The 17,357-nt window shown below is 42.4% G+C and overlaps 1 long non-coding RNA gene across 3 annotated transcripts in view; it reads left to right on the forward strand.

The window, feature by feature from the left end:
- Nucleotides 1–17,357, forward strand: part of LOC123575703 — a 128,313-nt gene that overhangs the window by 2,363 nt on the left and 108,593 nt on the right. For 2 of the 3 annotated variants that reach the window (XR_006700942.1, XR_006700943.1), the window contains exon 2: nt 14,888–15,020. This is a non-coding gene — a long non-coding RNA (uncharacterized LOC123575703). Of the gene's footprint in view, nt 1–3,680; nt 4,074–14,887; nt 15,021–17,357 lie in introns of those variants that run through there. The other variant, XR_006700941.1, reaches the window with a different exon arrangement.

Consider the following 17,357-nt stretch of genomic DNA (forward strand, 5'->3'; position numbering starts at 1 on the left):
AAAAAAATTAAAAAAAAAAAAAAAAAGAAAAAAAAAATTAAAATTCAAATTACCATATAATCCAGCAATTCCACTTCTGGGTATATACCCAAAAGAATTGAAAGCAGGGTCTTGAAGAGAAATCTGTACATCCATGTTATAGCAGTATTTTCATAGCCAAATGTTGGAAGCAACATTTGGTGTCCACTGATGGATGCAAAGCATGTGGTTGATACATACAATGGGATATTATTCAAACTTAAAAAGGAAGGAACTTCTGGCACCTGCTACAACATGGATGAACCTTGTGCTAAGTGAAATTAGCCAGTCACAAAAAGGCAAATACTGTATGATTCCACTTATATGAAGTACCTAGAGTAGTCACATTCATTGAAAATAGCGTGGTAGTTTCTTGGGGATGGCAGGGGAGTGGTGGGGGTGTGTTTCAGAGTTTTAGTTTTGCAAGATGAAAAAGTTCTGGAGATTTGTTGCACAATAATGTGATTGTACTTAAACACTACTGAACTTGGTACACTTAAAAATAGTTAAGGTGGTAAATTCTGTTATATGTATTTTACCACAATTAATAAAAAAAAAAACAAAAAAAACCCAACCCAGTCGCTTCTGATCCTTCTTTGTCATCTTGTGCATAATGTTTTCTCTCATGGTTGCAAGGTGGTGCCACTGTTACGCATCATAGAAGGACTGTGTCCAGAGAAGAAGACAGACCTTCCTTTTGTTTATTAGGGAGAAACCTTTCTCTGGTGGCCCTAACAAACTTCACCTCTGAGCTCCCATTGGCCAGATTATGTCTCATGCTACAAGGGAGCTTGGAAAGCGAGTATATACCATTTTCCAGCCTTTGTAGAGAGCAGCAGGCTCTTCCAGAAAGAACAAGTGGTTGGGGAATGGCTTTTGGGTAGGCAACCAACAACATTATCTTCTGAATGGAATATGTTAGGGAGAATGGGTCCTTCTTTGTGAGCTCAGCATTGATGGCCACTCTCAGTGGCGATCAGAGCAAATCTTGGTTGATACAGGGATTGGCTTACCTTCACTATATACAGGGCCAGGGCAAGAATACAAATGAAGACCACCAGCTTGCCCTTGTTCTTTTCCCACTCCTGCTTTTGTCCCATAGTATGAAGGACTTCCCTCCCCCCCCCCCCCCCCCCCCCCCCAGGAATTTTGTGAGCCAGTTGACTTCAGATTGGTATCTTGAAGTTGGCCACAGTGGGAATATTAATACTATGGAACTCAGTAAATGCCATAGACTAGGGTTCTTTCCACCCCAAGTATCAGTGCCCTGCTGAACCTTTCACACAAGCTCATGGACACTCCAGCTCCTTGGTCCAAGCTCTGTTCATCCCTTCTCTTTTACCATCCCTTGGGCCACATTCTGTGCATGCTGGCAATGTGGTCTGGCTGTGGGAGAACCAAGGAAAGAGCCTTGTGCAGGCATGGAAGCAGGCCCAGCGTCATTGGGCAGGGAGTTCAGGTACTGGAGCAATGTCTGGAACAGGGTATAGATTCTGGGCATATTTGGCCTGAGGAGAGGGGCACAGCTTTAGGTTTGGAACTTCTAAAGTGTGACTTTAGGGCAGGGGGCCAATAGTGTAGGGTGGGGAAGAGAGGGAAATACTTTTGTCCACTCTCCCCAATCTTCTGCCTTTGCCTGGATGGGAGAGAATCCCCCTATCCTTTATATACCTAACTTCTCATTGAAGGGAGAATTGGATATCTAATTTTTCGGGGCCCAGGACTCATTCATGGGCTATGTTTTAGTAGTGGATGGGGCTTCTGTGTCTTGAAGTTCAGGATTTTCGTAAGACGCAACTTTTGTCATTTTGTAACAGCTGGGCACCTCACCTGTGATGCACCTGGGTGTGAAGCTCAGGTTGGAATCCTTTCCGTTTTAGATTCAGGAAGGAAGGAGAAAGGCCTCTTCACTTGAGTCTGTTAGGGTCAGATATGCAGCCTCTATCTTCAATTCGTACCTCCTGGAACAGTATTTCTTAAGAGGTAGTGCTCAGACCAGCAGCAACAACATCACCTGAGAACTTACTAGAAATGCAGATTCTAGGGTCCCTCCCCACACCTCCTGGATCAGAAATTCTGGAGGTGGGGCCCAGTAGTGTTTTAATAAGTCCTCCAGGTGACTCTGATGCAGCTGAAAGATCGAGAACCGCAACTCTAGAAGAATAGAGCTTCGGGTAATCATTTGCCAGGGCTATCAGAACAAAGTACCACAGACTAGGTGGCAGACAACAGAAATTTACTTCTCACAGTTTTGGAGGCTGGAAGTCTGAGATCAAAGTGTTGGCAGGGTTGCATCCTTCTGAGGGCCACGACAGAAAGCTCTGTTCCAGGCTTCTCTCCTTGACTTGTAGATGGCTGTGTTCTCCTTGTGTCTTCTCATCATGTTCCCTCTGTATATGTCTGTGTCCGAATTTCCTCTTCTTATAAGGACACCGGTCTGATTGGATTAGGGCTGACCGTTATGACCTTGGTTTAATTTAGTGACCTCTTTAAAGACCATATCTCCAAATACGGTTACATTCTGAGGTACTGCGTGTTAGGACTAAAACATATGGATTCTTTGGAGGATACAATTCAGTCTGTAACACTTGGGAAAACTGGCCGTATAATTTATGTGTCTTTCTCCCCATTCCCCAATTGTGAGCTTATAGAGGTCAGAGACTGGGTCTTCCTTGTTTTTGTAGCTTTAGTGTCTTATACGATGCCCAACAATCTTTCAATAAATTTAAATTAATTGGCTGTGGATGGAAGAGCTTTTTGATGTTTTATTGGGGTCATAATCTTAAAACACTTTTTTGTGTGTGTATCTGCAAAGCACACATCTCCATGCTAATGGTCTCAGGCCTTTTTTCAAGGAAGTCTGATGTAAGACTGACTGAGGTTTTACTACCTCGTGTTGCTATAGATTTTTGAGTTGCTTAATCCTGCTTTCTCCTTTTGTATGTGTGTATGCATAGTGGAAGCATTCCTCTGGGCCCATAGATGAGGCTGACATCTAAACTCTCTCAGAAACTTGTTTGTTTGTTTTCTTCTCTTCTGCCTGAGAGCTTTTGAAAAGAAAAGAAAATATTAGCCCCGCTTCAATCAAATATAGCAGAGGATTCTAGGTGTTTGTAGTCTTAAGAACTCAAAACCAGACTGTGATAAACAGATAATTATCATTGAGAGGTATCCCACTTTATTTGCTAGGGATTTTCTATTGTTGCTTTTCAATTTAGTAGACAGTAGAATTACAAGTTGCTATGGCAACCTACCCATTGCCCAAGTTGCCTGGGCCTTAAAGACACAGAAACCACGTTTGGTTTTATTCCATAGAGCTGACATTGTTGTAAAACAGAGCACAGCAGAGTGAATACGGAATTAGAGCAGACATCCTGCCCCCACTTCTTTTCCCTTCCCTCCCCTCTTGTGGTTTCTGTGTTTACCAGGCCCCTGAATAGCCCAGTGTTAGAAATTGTATAATTTGGTCTCTGGAGTTTTTTCAAGAAAACAACCGCATTGCTGTGTCCCATGCAGTTTTGCTACCTTTGTTGGTGACAAACTATGGGAGTTAAGGAGGTTTGGGGATGGTTGGCATATATGTAGTTAAACTCCCACTTTAATACAGTGTTTGACAAATGATAGACTTCTGTCATTTCTGGGACTACCCTTCTTTCATTCAGGTGGGACATCCAAAGACCACTCCAAAGAAACTGAAGACTGGTTCTCGAGGCATTTCCAACTTGAAGAAAAAGCCTGGCAGATCTGGGGACCCATTCTTGGTTACGCCCAGAAGTAGAATTAACTGGCTAAGCTTGAGAAAACACTGGAACTCTGGCAACTGTTCTAAATGAGTTTTCTCATTCCTGTGAGCTTTGCCCATAGCCACTGTATGCATATGTTGCAAAACTAATTATAAAAGATCTTGAGAGCCAAGGGAAGACTGATTCATCTGATAAGCTAATATGAGAGCATACCTTGGGCCTGGGTTGTAGTATACTTCCAGGAGGCATGATTGAGAAGTTAAAGAATAAAGGAAAACTCCTCAATAAAATAAAACTTCCCCTTGCCTACAGGAATTGCAATTACCCGAAGTTTGCTAGCTATGAAAGTTTAGATTTTACTGGGATGTGTTTATTTTCAGTCTTGTTTAATTTCTTTTCAGGCCGTAAGCCATCATTCAGTACTGATTTTTATGGCTACTTTTAAGGGACCAAGGAGGGACCTCCTTTTTTGCTATAGGAAGTACTTTATTTGGAAAGTAGGATTCACTTACGAAAGTTACCTACCCAGTTACTGGGGCAGTTTTGGCTTTACCCTACAACTTCTTTGAGGACTCAGGGCAATCGTAGACCTTGCCAGTTACCCACGCTTATGAAATGGTTGATCACAAAAGCAGGAATTTAGACTGGGGAGGTCATCTGCTGCAACAGTTCTCAACTTTTCTCTCATCAGGACACATATAATGGGTGTTTTAGTTTGGGTGCTCCCAAAAGCAGACTGGAGGACAGGAAGTTGGGTGCTGGACACGAGGAAGCAGAGGTGAGGGAGGAAGAGCTGGAGAGAGAAGGGAGAAAAGCCAGTACTGGAGGTGTTAATGAGCTGGCTGCTGCTGAGGCCAAGTGGCGCTTTGTCATGTTGGGCACCACTCTGACATGCCTCAGAACTGTCCTGCCAAGGGCTGAGGAGGTTGAGTATTATCCACTGATTCTATTATTGGTTGCCCCTGAGGGCTGAGCTCTTCCCACATTACAGAGAAAGCCCTCAGGCTGAGAAACAGAGGCCTGGGCCCCTGAAGTGAGTCGTTGTCTGTCGGCAATCACAGGAACTGTCCTCAGCAGTTATAGGTGAACTCGGACATGGGCAGGGCAGCAATAGTGTCTGCTTCTCTCTGTGTGAGTATCCGTCGTGGTGGTGGTGGTTTTAGAATCTCATCCTCAAATTCTTGACACGCTTCCCATTCAGAGATGGGGATCTATGGCTTTTTTTCCCCTTGAATATAGGCAAGCTTGGGACTGCTTTGACCAGCAGGATATGATAAAAGTGATCTTACGTGACTTCCAAAGTTAGGTCATAAAAAGCCACGCAGATTCGACCTTTGTTGCTGGGGTACTTGCATTTATTTGGAGCTTTGACCTGCTATGTGAGAAGTACAGTTACCGTGAGACTGCCATAATGCAGAGGCCGTGTGTGGTCAGCAGCCCCCGCTGAGCTCCCAAGCCACGGCGAGTGTCAGCTAGCTAGCCCTGGCTAGTGAACTAGCCCCGTTGAACTTCCAGGTCTCTGCAGCCTCAGTCGATATCTGACTGCCACCCCCAAGTGAGAACTGTCCAGTCAAGCACTGCCTGAATGCCTGACCTTCAGAATCTATGAAAAAGAAAAAATGATTGTTCTACACTTTTACCCTTGGAGAACTTTGTTCTGCAGTCACAGTAACTGCAACACTTACCCTGGGGAAACTGGTGGTATTGAGGAAATGCTCACAGAACACCTTTTGGGGTAGGGGTAGCCTGCCATTTTCCAGAGAAGTCACTGGAAGCCCAGGGAGGTAAAAATATTCACCTGAGTTCACATTAGCATTCCCTGCCCCCCCCCCCCCCCCCAGGTGTGGCATTATCAGTTCCTCATCTGCTGTCTGAGGATGCGGTATTACTGGAACATGAGATTTTGAAAAGGGCTTTGTGAAGAGTCTGGGAGCACCTTGCACTCAGACTGTGTGCCTTTTCTTTCCTTACTTTGGAATTCAGCAGCAAGATTGCGCTGACTGCTGCTTCATAAAGAAACCCTCTCATCCTCTTTCTCCAAAGCAGTTAGAAGAATCAAGGACAAAGGAAGGAAGGAGAATGACTTGTTTAACTAATCTAGACATCTTTCCATCATGTGAATATTTTAAATTTGGACAAAAACTCTTAAAAACTTGGTGTTCCAGCGAGGAGTCATGAGTGTGGTTTACAAATGCTGGGACTCTTTGAGGGCTGGGAGAAGAAAGTTCTCTGAAATTTTAGCCTCAGAATCGTATGCACTTGGAAGTCACTCCTACAAAAGGAAATGTCAGTGTTATACAGTGTCATTGCGCTGTAATGAATGGGCTGTAAATGCATTCAATAGCACATGGGTTCCATTTTCCTTGATGATACACTTGGATTTAGAAATGAAGGAGAAAAGCCTTCAGAAAATATGTTTTTGGTTTTTAAAATATGTAATATTAAAAAGAATTTCAAAGCACCAGACTGTTCTTGACACCAGATGAACCCAAACCTCTGTCATATTTATGCATTTCTAGTTCAAACCCCCAAGGCTGATTTATTACCAGCCTCTTAGAGAAGTTGATCATAGTCCTTCTTTATGTCAATGAGAATAGAAAATTTGAGATAAAACATGGCCCTTCTGTTGGCTTTCCCTGACTCTGTGTGTGAGTTATAGAGACTGTATGGCTGGGTTTCAGAGACTGTTAAAATGGTCCTAAAAAATTTTAACTGAAAAGTGATCAATTCACAGACTGCATATAGATAAATCTTCATCACAGCTGCTTTTTTTTTCTTTAATGTTTTTTTTTATTTTGAGAGAGAGAGAGAGAGCACGAGCTGGGAGAGGGGCAGAGAGAGAGGAGAGAGAGAATCCCAAGCAGGCTCCACTCTGTCAGCCCAAGCCCGACTTGAGACTCAATCCTACGAACAATGAGATTGTGAGATCATGACCTGAGCTGAAATCGAGTTGGATGCTTAACTGACTGAGCCACCCAGTTGCTCCTCTTCATCATAGGTTCTTTTTTTTTTTTTTTTTTTTTTCTTTTCTTTTTTTTTTTTTTAATTTTTTTTTTTTTTTTTCAACGTTTATTTATTTTTGGGACAGAGAGAGACACAGCATGAATGGGGGAAGGGCAGAGAGAGAGGGAGACACAGAATCGGAAACAGGCTCCAGGCTCTGAGCCATCAGCCCAGAACCCGACGCGGGGCTCGAACTCACGGACCGCGAGATCGTGACCTGGCTGAAGTCGGACGCTTAACCGACTGCGCCACCCAGGCGCCCCTCTTCATCATAGGTTCTAAAGTGGTTAGACTTCAGCATTCCTCAGGATCCCTGAAATGCAACCTTATGTCTTCTGTTTACAGAACACAGAACATTGCTGGGACAATGATTTGATTTCTTTTTTTTGAAGACTGATTTAGGTTTTAGGCACAGTAAGGAGAACTGCTGGGAAAATGTGTACCCAAGGTTCTCAGGGCATTCTCCAACTTAAAACACTAAAATAACAGTGTAAATTAACACGTGTGTAGAGTGAGCATAAGTGTATGCTTATTTGTTTATACCCGCCTCATCACCAAACAGAAGTCAGCTTGTTTTTTTTTTTTTATCCCGTCTATTTCCTGTAAACTGGAAATTATTTCTAAAGACTTGATTAGATTCAAGTTAATTATTTATGGGTATAGTGCACTATAGGTGATGTTGTAGTTTCATATAGCATCATAGCTATTTATTTAGCTCGTGCTTCTGTAGGTTATTCTTTAATTTGGGCGAGCTCAGCTGGGAAGAGCTAGTCTAGGGTGGGCTTGGTTAGTCTTGGCTGGGTTTACTCTTGCATCTGGTCAGCTGGTGGTTTGGCTGGGTTGACTGGCTTATGTAGGCACACCTCGTTTTATTGTACTTTGCAAATACTGCGTTTTTTACAAATTGAAGGTTTGTGTCACCCCTTGGTCAAGCAGGTCTCTTGGTGCCATTTGTCTCACAGCATTTGCTCCCTTTGTGTCTCTCTGTCACATTTTGGGAATCCTTGCAATATTTCAAATTTTTTTCATCATTATGCTTGTTACGGTGATCTGTGATCAGTGATCTTTGATGTTACTATTGTAATTGTTTTGGGGTGCCATGAACCGCACCCATATAATAAGGATGAACCTAATTGATAAAATATTGTCTGTGTTCTAACTGCTTCACAACAAGACATTCCCCTGTCTTTCTCCCTCTTCGTGGGCCTCCCTGTTTCCTGAGACACAATATTGAAATTAAGCCAATTAATAACTCTACAATGGCAATGAAGTGTTCAAGTGAAAGGAAGAGTCAATTGATGTGGCAAACTTCATTGTTCTCTTATTTTAAGAAATTGCCACAGCCACCCCAAACTTTGGCAGTCCTCACCCTGATCAGTCAGCAGCCATTAACATGGAGGAAAGACCACCAGCAAAAAGATTACAACTTGCTGAAAGCTCAGATGATGGTTAGCATATTTGAGCAATAAAGCATTTTTTTAAACTTTATTCATTTATTTTGAGAGAGAGAGAGAGCATAAGTGAGGGAGGGGTGGAGAGACAGGGAGAGAAAATTCCAAGCAGGCTCCACATTGTCAGTGTGGAGCCCGATGTGGGGCTCAAACTCATGAACCCAAGGTCATGACCCAAGCCAAAACCAAGAGTTGGATGCTTAACTGACTGAGCCACCCATGCACCCTGCAATATTTTTAAATTAAGGTGTGTCCATTGTTTTTTAGACGTAATGCTATTGCAGACTTATTAGACTATAGTGTAGGGTAAATGTAACTTTTATACGCATTGAGACACCAAAAAAACCTATTTAATTTGCTTTATTGTGCTATTCACTTTATTGAGGTGGTCTGGAACCAAACCTGCAATATCTTTGAGTTATGCCTGTAACGGATTCAGCTTGGATGGCTCAGATGAACGCGACCTTTCTCCAGGTGCTCACTTGTCCTTTTCCTTTAGCATAATACTTTGGACTTATTCACATGGCAACTCAGGGTTCCAAGAGTGAAATCAAGAACACACAAAGCCTCCTGAGGCATGGGTTCTGACCTTGTACAGTATCATTTCCGTAAGAGAAAATCTCAACGCCAGCCCACAAGTGGAGAAAAAGACTACTTGATGGAAGAAACTACAGCATGACATTGCTAGGGCATAGGTACAAGGAGAAAAAGAATTTATGGTCATTTTCTCAATCTACCACACGGGGTTTGTGTTTTTCACAAATGGGCCAACTAGCGGGAAAATTTCCCAGGCTACTGTTGAAAATGTAAGTTTCTGAGAAACCGGGTATTATGAATGTGTCAGAGTAACAGAGAAGCCCTGAAAATGAGAATTTTGAGCTCAGTGTAGATGGCAAATCAGCAGTTGGTGAGGAGTTTTTTCTAAAAACTATTGTGGCAAAAACTTGCTGTGGCATATATGTGTATATATGTATATGTGTGTATATGTGTGTGTGTGTATATATATATATATGTATAAAATTTTGCCTCAGTGTCTCAACTGTAGAATAGGGGCATCCAGTTAGCTCACTTGAAAGTGTAACTACCAGGGGCGCCTGGGTGGCGCAGTCGGTTAAGCGTCCGACTTCAGCCAGGTCACGATCTCGCGGTCCGTGAGTTCGAGCCCCGCGTCGGGCTCTGGGCTGATGGCTCAGAGCCTGGAGCCTGTTTCCGATTCTGTGTCTCCCTCTCTCTCTGCCCCTCCCCCGTTCATGCTCTGTCTCTCTCTGTCCCAAAAATAAATAAACGTTGAAAAAAAAAAATTAAAAAAAAAAAAAAAAAAAAAGAAAGTGTAACTACCAGGAAATAAAACCTGTAGGGTATAGAATATACTATGGACGGTTGCAAGACATAATAGTGCTGTGTAGAGTAGGTTCACTTTAGAACAAAGTACCATAGACTGAGTTGCTTAGGCAACAGAAATTTATTTCTTGCAGTCTAGAGGCAGTAAGTCTGAGGTCAGGGTGCAGCAGCGTTGGATTTTTGGTGGAGGCTCTCTTCATGGCTTGCAGACTCTGCCTTCTTGCTGGAGAGGGGGAAGATTGAGAGAAAGGCGGCGGGGAGGGGAGAGAAAATTCTCTTACCTCTTCTTAAAAGGGCACTGATCCCATCATGAGGACTCCACCCTTATGACCTCATCTAAACCTAATTACCTCCCAAAGGCCCCCCACCCCCAAATATCATCATCTTGGGGGGGTACAACTTCAACATAGAATTTTGAGTGATGCATTTAGTCCATAACAAGTTGCACACACAATCACATTTTTCTGGGTTATATTTAATGGAAAGCAAGCAGAATTTTGAATGTTTAGGTAGATATGGTAGGATATTTCCAATATTTAAAGGGCTCACGTGTGGAAAAGTAATTAAATCTTGTGGTGTCTCAGAAGTAGAATTGGGAATTGCAGATAAAAGCTATGAGGATTATAGAAAGCTGACTTCCGTTTATTATAAGAAAGTCCATTGGAATCATTTGGGCTCTCTGTAATGGGGGAAATAGCCTGCCATATGAGGTCACAGGTTTTATATCTTTGGTTCAGAGAAAGGTCCTGCTTCACTTCTCTGGTTGTCAGTTGTATTCCACACGGGGCATTTTGTTAAGTATTTGGTAGATGGTGGATTTTATTTTACTGTGGTGTAGTTTTGTTAGGGATAAGTATAGGGACATCTGCAGGGTATTGAGAAGAGGGACTCTCAAGAATATGACACTTGGGGGCGCCTGGGTGGCGCAGTCGGTTAAGCGTCCGACTTCAGCCAGGTCACGATCTCACGGTCCATGAGTTCGAGCCCCGCGTCGGGCTCTGGGCTGATGGCTCAGAGCCTGGAGCCTGTTTCCGATTCTGTGTCTCCCTCTCTCTCTGCCCCTCCCCCGTTCATGCTCTGTCTCTCTCTGTCCCAAAAATAAATAAACGTTGAAAAAAACAATTAAAAAAAAAAAAAAGAATATGACACTTGTTGTTCCTGAAGAATCTGTACATCGGATGAGAAAATGGCCTCTCCAATCCAATAATTTTATCCTTTGCTGAACCAAAGGCTGCGTGACCTGCTAATCCTCATTTTCTCAGCAGGCGGCGCTCTAGCACCAGGGATTGCGTAAAAAGTATCACTTGAGCGAAACAAGGACTTTTTTGGTTAATGTTTGTTTTTCAGGCAAAAAAGGAAAGCTGTTAGGAAAAATAAACAGTTTATCAGGCATTCCGACAAAGACACTTCAGAGGGAAGACAAGCTGTCGCTTCAAGGACAGGAAGAAAAATCCCTGCGTTTGTAGAAGCATCAGACGCCGCGTGAGTGCCTTGCAAGGAAAAAAAAGGTCGTGAAATGAGGAAGAAAAAACAGCAGAGATAATAGAGAAGATTAAGAAAATAGAAAACAATAGAAATCATCTGCAAGCAAGCGTGGAAGAGTAGAGCCTTGAGAGAGAGATATGGAGCAGTAGCATAGCCATTGGAAAAAATGAAAACTACTTTAATATAATTGAGAATCATTCTAAGTATTCAGATGTACCATTTACTTTAGATGCCATATCTCCTGCATGATTGGTTTCAGCTGCCCAGCCCACATCCCTTTCTTGTTTTAAAGCTCTCAGTGTTTTGAGGTCTTCAAGCGCATAAATTTTTGCACCTAATGACAAGTGCGTGATTTCTGGATCGAAGTCACTTCACTGTTTTCCAGATTTTCAAGCTGGGAAAAGAGTAGATGAGTTAGGAACCCAGATTTAATGAAAGGGATTGGGGCAGGAAGAGTTAAATTAAAAGGAAATTGTGAAATTTGTTGGATTTCTGAAGTGCCATCTATGCTTACCTCTTCCTGGGATTAGGGAAGATGCTCCCAATTTAGTCTTCACTTCCTCCAAGTTGGCCACTTAAGTGAATTTTCTCAAGAAGAACTTCTTGACATTTATCTTTTTGTATCAAATCAGTAGCTTAGAGAATCTCTTTTTGTAAGGTGTTTAATGCAACATCATTTCGCTTGGTTTACTCTTTCGCATAGCGAGGTTTAATCAGCAGAGTACATTACAGTAACCTGAAAATAATGCATAAAACCAAAGGGTAGCCATTGTGAGATTATTATTATGATCTGCCCATGGTCTCTGTAATATTTGAGTGAAATTAATGTGATGGCAAAACTATTATATACATGGTTCTGAAACTTTGGTGTGCATCAAAATCACCTGAGGGCTCCTTAAAATAGAGACAGCTGGGCCCTACTCAGAGTTCCTCATTCAGTAGGTCTGGAGTGGAGTCAGAAAATGTAAATTTCTAACAAATTTCAGCTGGTGTTGATTTGCTTGGTCCAGGGACCTCACTTTCGGAACCACTGACACATTTGCTGAAAGGTTCTATTTGATTTTGTTGTAACTTTGGTTCCCCACTCCCAACGTGATGTAAGCTCAGATCAGATATTTAATTAACAAAGAAGGAGGAGGACAGTGTGAGAGTGTGCCTTGTTGAATACCTCCTATGCTCCTACCCCTATTTTGAGTTCTTTACATTCTTTTTTTTTTAATTTTTTTTTTTTAACATTTATTTATTTTGAGACAGAGAGAGATAGAGCATGAATGGGGGAGGGGCAGAGAGAGAGGGAGACACAGAATCGGAAGCAGGCTCCAGGCTCTGAGCCATCAGCCCCGAGCCCGACACGGGGCTCGAACTCACGGAACGTGAGATTGTGACCTGAGCTGAAGTCAGTCGCTTAACCGACTGAGCCACCCAGGTGCCCCAGTTTACATTCTTAATCTTCTCAGTTGATCTTCCCTATGATCATAAAAAGAGGGATTTACTCTTCCCCCTGAACATATGTAGAATCTAAGTCTTGAAGAGCTGGGGAACTTTCCAAAGGCTGTCAGCTAGCAAGTAGCTGAACTGGAATTTGGACTCTGGTTGTGCTTGACTACAAAGGCTGCATTATGCAAGAGGACTTCAAAAGCATTCATCAAAGTTTGATTCATTGAATTTTTGCAGATTGCAGTTCAAACTGTACACGATTGACCACAGACAAACTCCTTAATTTCTGGATCTAAGTGTTTCCATTTCTAAGGAGATAAGTATCTTTCAGGCTAGTATGAGGATTAAGTGAAACAATGTATGTCAGAGTGCCTAGTACAGTATCTGGCATACAGTAAGTGCTCCTTAAGGCTGAACTCCCTTTCCTTTCCTTAGAAATGCATGTATTTAATCCAAGTTCATCTTAGAAATGAGTGAGAAAGCTTTGACTAGGATAGAGACACTCAGATTCCAACTTGTCCCAGGGAACTTGAAGTGCCTTAGTGGGGACGGAAGGCAGCCATTCTTTTGGCAGTAGGCAAGACTGACCTGGGTCTTCTAGATTTCTCCAGATGGAGCCTACCTCTACATTTGCTTCTGATGATAGTGGGTGTCTGTCACAAATACCCTGTTCTCACCAGTGCAACCAAAAGGAACTGGACAGTCTCCAGGTGAGTTGTCCAGAAGCCCTGTGTATTCCACCCACTCTCTTGGTTTGGATTCCATCCCCTTCCCGCATACCTTCACTTGGTAATCCCATTATCCTTGTTATTTCTGAGTCTGTTTCTTTTGACTAATCTTTCTCCTGGATGTGGATCATATTTTCCTGCTTCTTTCCATGTCTAGTAATTTTTTAGATGTTGACCTTATAAATGTTATTTTGTTGGGTGTTTAGTTTTTTTTTTTGCCTAAATAGAATGTTGATGTTTATTTTGGTAGGCAATCAACTTACTTGCAGATCAGTTGATCCTTTCTATGCTTGTTTTTAAGTTTTGTTAGGACTGGTCTGGAATACCCTTCACTCTGCTGCTAAGGCATGGCAATTCTGGAATTGCTTTGAATTTCCTCTATTTAATGAGTTGTCTCCACTCTGGCTGGGGGGACCTAAACATCTCCTAGGCTCTGGGAATTGTTCAGCTGCTAGCCGTTGTCCTGGTTTTGGCTTTGTGGAGCTTTATCGAAGTCTTTACAGATTAGTATTCAGTTGAAGACTTGAGGAGACCCCGTGCAGATTTCTTGAAAACTTTTTCTGCATATGAATTCCAGCTATTTTAGCCTCCCAAAGGGCCTATCTTTGTATCCTTAACTCAAGTGAGTCTGCCAGGTTCTGTCCGGGTTCCCTTCCCTGTACCAAAATCCAGAAATTACCTCTAGGCAGAAAACCAGGTCAATTGTAGGAAGGGTTCACCTTACTTATTTCCTTTCTCTCAGAGATTACAGGCCTTCTCTGCCTGATGTCAACCGTTTCACATATTTTGTCCAGTTTTCTAGTTGTTTACAGTGTGAAGGTATGTCCTGTACCTTACTACTCCATGAGTGGATGTAACAATCTGTGCACCTTCACTTGGATTCCTACTTGGCTCAGTTCAGCCACCATCTCTCTTGGGAAACCTTCTGGATTCCTATCAGTTTGACTTAGGTGCTACATATTCACCTGCTGTTTATTTTTCCATCTGCCCCCACTCCCAAGGCTATGAGCTTCTTAGAGCATGGGTTGCAATATCTCAGCATCTTTAGCCCCGAGCATGGCACTTAGAACGTAGTAAGTGCTCAATAAATGCCCAATGGCTAAATGAATAAATACATTGATTTGTATTTTTTGACTTTAAGGTTTGCTAAGAGTGCTCCTCATTCATCCTTTATTTCTAAGGCTCTTCTTCCCTGGTCTTTCAAACTCGAGAACATGTTGCTATAAACAACCCGTGTCCTGCACAGGAAATATGGGGGAAGTCTGCTCTAAGTCGTTTGTATCCTATGGCATAAATGACTAACTGTACATCAAAATGTGTGACCTCTGCATAGATAGGGTTAGATAGCACCCCTGGGATAGGGTTGCTAGGTTTAGCAAGGAAGCAAGCAAGCAATTGTGAAAAATAAGACACTAGTTACGTTTGACTTTCAAGTATAATATTTGGGACATACTTATACTAAAAAATGATTCTTTTTTTTTTTTTCCAAAATTCAACTTTAGCTATGCATCCTTTTTTATCTGGCAGCACTACTCTAGGAAGTAGGTGCTCAGTGGGGGCTCTATTCTTACCAATGAAACATAGTGAGATATGATGTGTAATTCATGGTATGTGTCACTGCCTGGTTAAGGTTGTTGAGGTGTGTGTTCCCCGCTCTGTTTCCCCTTCTGCCTGAATGCAGAGGCCTAGGATGCCTGAGGGGAGGAGCAGGCCACAAGTAGGGAGAAACCTGTGTGCCTGCATTGCATATGAACGGGAGCTTCTCACAACCTGCTTTTGACTGCTTCCTGAATGAGAAATGAACTTCAGTTGTGGTGAGTCAGTAAAGCCGTGGGGTTTGTTTGTTAGTAGCAGCTAATATGGTTCTACTTCATGTTCTGTAGAAGAAGTGACATGTGAATATTTTCCCTAAGGTTCTATCTACACTGCCTACTTGGTAGCTGCCGTTGCATATCTCAAGATACCTCGAACTCTGTGTGTTCGTTCAGACCTGAATTTGTGATTTCTCCAGCACCAAACTGGTCCTGTGCTCTTTATCTTCTGTGAATGGTATAACCACCCACCCGTTCTTTTTTTTTTTTTTTAACTGTTTATTTTTGAGAGAGAGAGCGAGCGAGAGAGAGAGCAAGAGCGAGCCTGTGGGCGAGCGGGGGAGGGGCAGCGAGAGAGGGGGACAGAGGACCCAAAGCAGGTTCTGCGCTGACAGCCTCGAGGCTTGAACTTGCAAACTGTGAGATCAGGACCTGAGCTAAAGTTGGACGCTTTCTTGTGCCACCCAGGTGCCCTACCATCTACCTACCCTTGACGCCTCCTTTTCTCCCATGCTCAGTATCCAATCCACCATCAGTCATGTACATTTTGCCTTTTAAATAGGTAATCAGTTGGGGCGCCTGGGTGGCTCAGTCGGTTAAGCCTCCGACTTCAGCTCAGGTCACGATCTCACGTTCCGTGAGCTCGAGCCCCGCGTCGGGCTCTGGGCTGATGGCTCAGAGCCTGGAGCCTGCTTCCGATTCTGTGTCTCCCTCTCTCTCTGCCCCTCCCCCGTTCATGCTCTGTCTCTCTCTGTCTTAAAAATAAATGTTAAAAAAAAAATAGGTAATCAGCACGCCTCTTTCTATTTTTTTTGCTACCACTCTAGTCCAAACAATTCATATCTTTTGTATGGACTACTGCTGTCGCCTACATTTTATCACCTGACCCAGTACAACCTCTCAGCCAATCCATGTGTCTGCTTTGCAGCCAGACGTGATCTTTTCAAAACCCAAATCTCCTCTTGTCACTCCTCTGGCTAAAACTCTCAAGGTATTCCATTGCTCTTAGGGCAGCACCTCTGATGTGACCTCCCAGGCCCTGCAGGATCCGGCCTCATGCTCCCTTCTCTTTTCTAAATGCTAGTCACCATAGCCCACCCCTGCTTCTTTGAATGCTCTATACATCCTTCTCCACAAGCCTTTGTACAGCTGTGCCCTTTCCTAGGTATGTTGCCTTCCAGCTTTTTGCTGAGCGAATCCTTAGTTTTTTCTTCAGATCTCAGGACTAAGTTCAGTCAGTTCCTTTCAGGGAAGCCTATCCTGACTTTCCTAAAGCAATTACTTCTCTTCTGAGTTTTCATAACAGAAAGTAGCACTTAAAAAATTTTTTTTTAAATTTTATTTTAGAGAGAGAGAGAGAGAGAGCATGAGTGGGGAAAAGGGACAGAGAGAGAGAGAAAAAAAATTTCAAGCAGGCTTCCTGCTGAGTGTAGAGCCGGATGTGGGGCTCTATCCAATGACCCTGGGATCATGAGCTGAGCTGAAATCAAGAGACACTCAACTGACTGAGATGCCCAGGTGCCCCAGAAAGTAGCACCTTTTTTGTAGCCCTTACAACGATAGTGACTTTTATTTATATGCATGGTTCTTTGATTTAATACCTGTTTTCTTACCCGTTAGCTCTGCCACAACAGAAAATATTTCTTTTTGTGCTTATCACTCGATCTTAAATAAGTATTTGTGTCAGGTAGAGATCCAACTTAAACGTTTTCTAATTTAGTTTCCAGTTGTCCCTAAAACACTTCTTAAATAATCCTTCTTTTTCCTACTGGTTTTAAATATTATTTTTATCTAAATGTATTCTGACCCATAACGAGTCTCTTATAATTTCCTATTCTCTTTCATCTCTCTATTATTACACTAGTGACACCTTAAAAATCTTTTGATATTTGGTGGATTAAGTCCATGTATTGCCCTTATTTTTAAAGCATTGCTTGACTGTTCTCGAATATTTTCTCATTCAGAGGGTATTCATAATCAGTTTGTCAAATCTCACCAAGGAATCATATTGGGATTTTGGAGCATTTGCATTGAGAATTTATGGGTTGATGTAGGAAGGACATAATGAGTTTTACAATAATGAATCTTCATACCCAGGGGCATGGAATGTCTCTCCCTTTATTCAGATCACATTTTATCATCTGGAGAAAATTTTTATAGTTTTATTCATGTATAAGTTTTGTACGTTTCTTTGCAAGTATGTTCTTAGGCATTTTATAATTTTTTGTTGCTACAGTGAGTGGAATTTTGTTTCAGTATCAGTAAATTTTTATATATTCATTGTATTTTCCCAGGATAAGAGAAGGGAAAAGGTGAGCATGTGTGTTACAAAATGTTAGC

This window comes from Leopardus geoffroyi, chromosome C2, assembly GCF_018350155.1.
Source record: "Leopardus geoffroyi isolate Oge1 chromosome C2, O.geoffroyi_Oge1_pat1.0, whole genome shotgun sequence".
NCBI lineage: Eukaryota > Metazoa > Chordata > Mammalia > Carnivora > Felidae > Leopardus > Leopardus geoffroyi.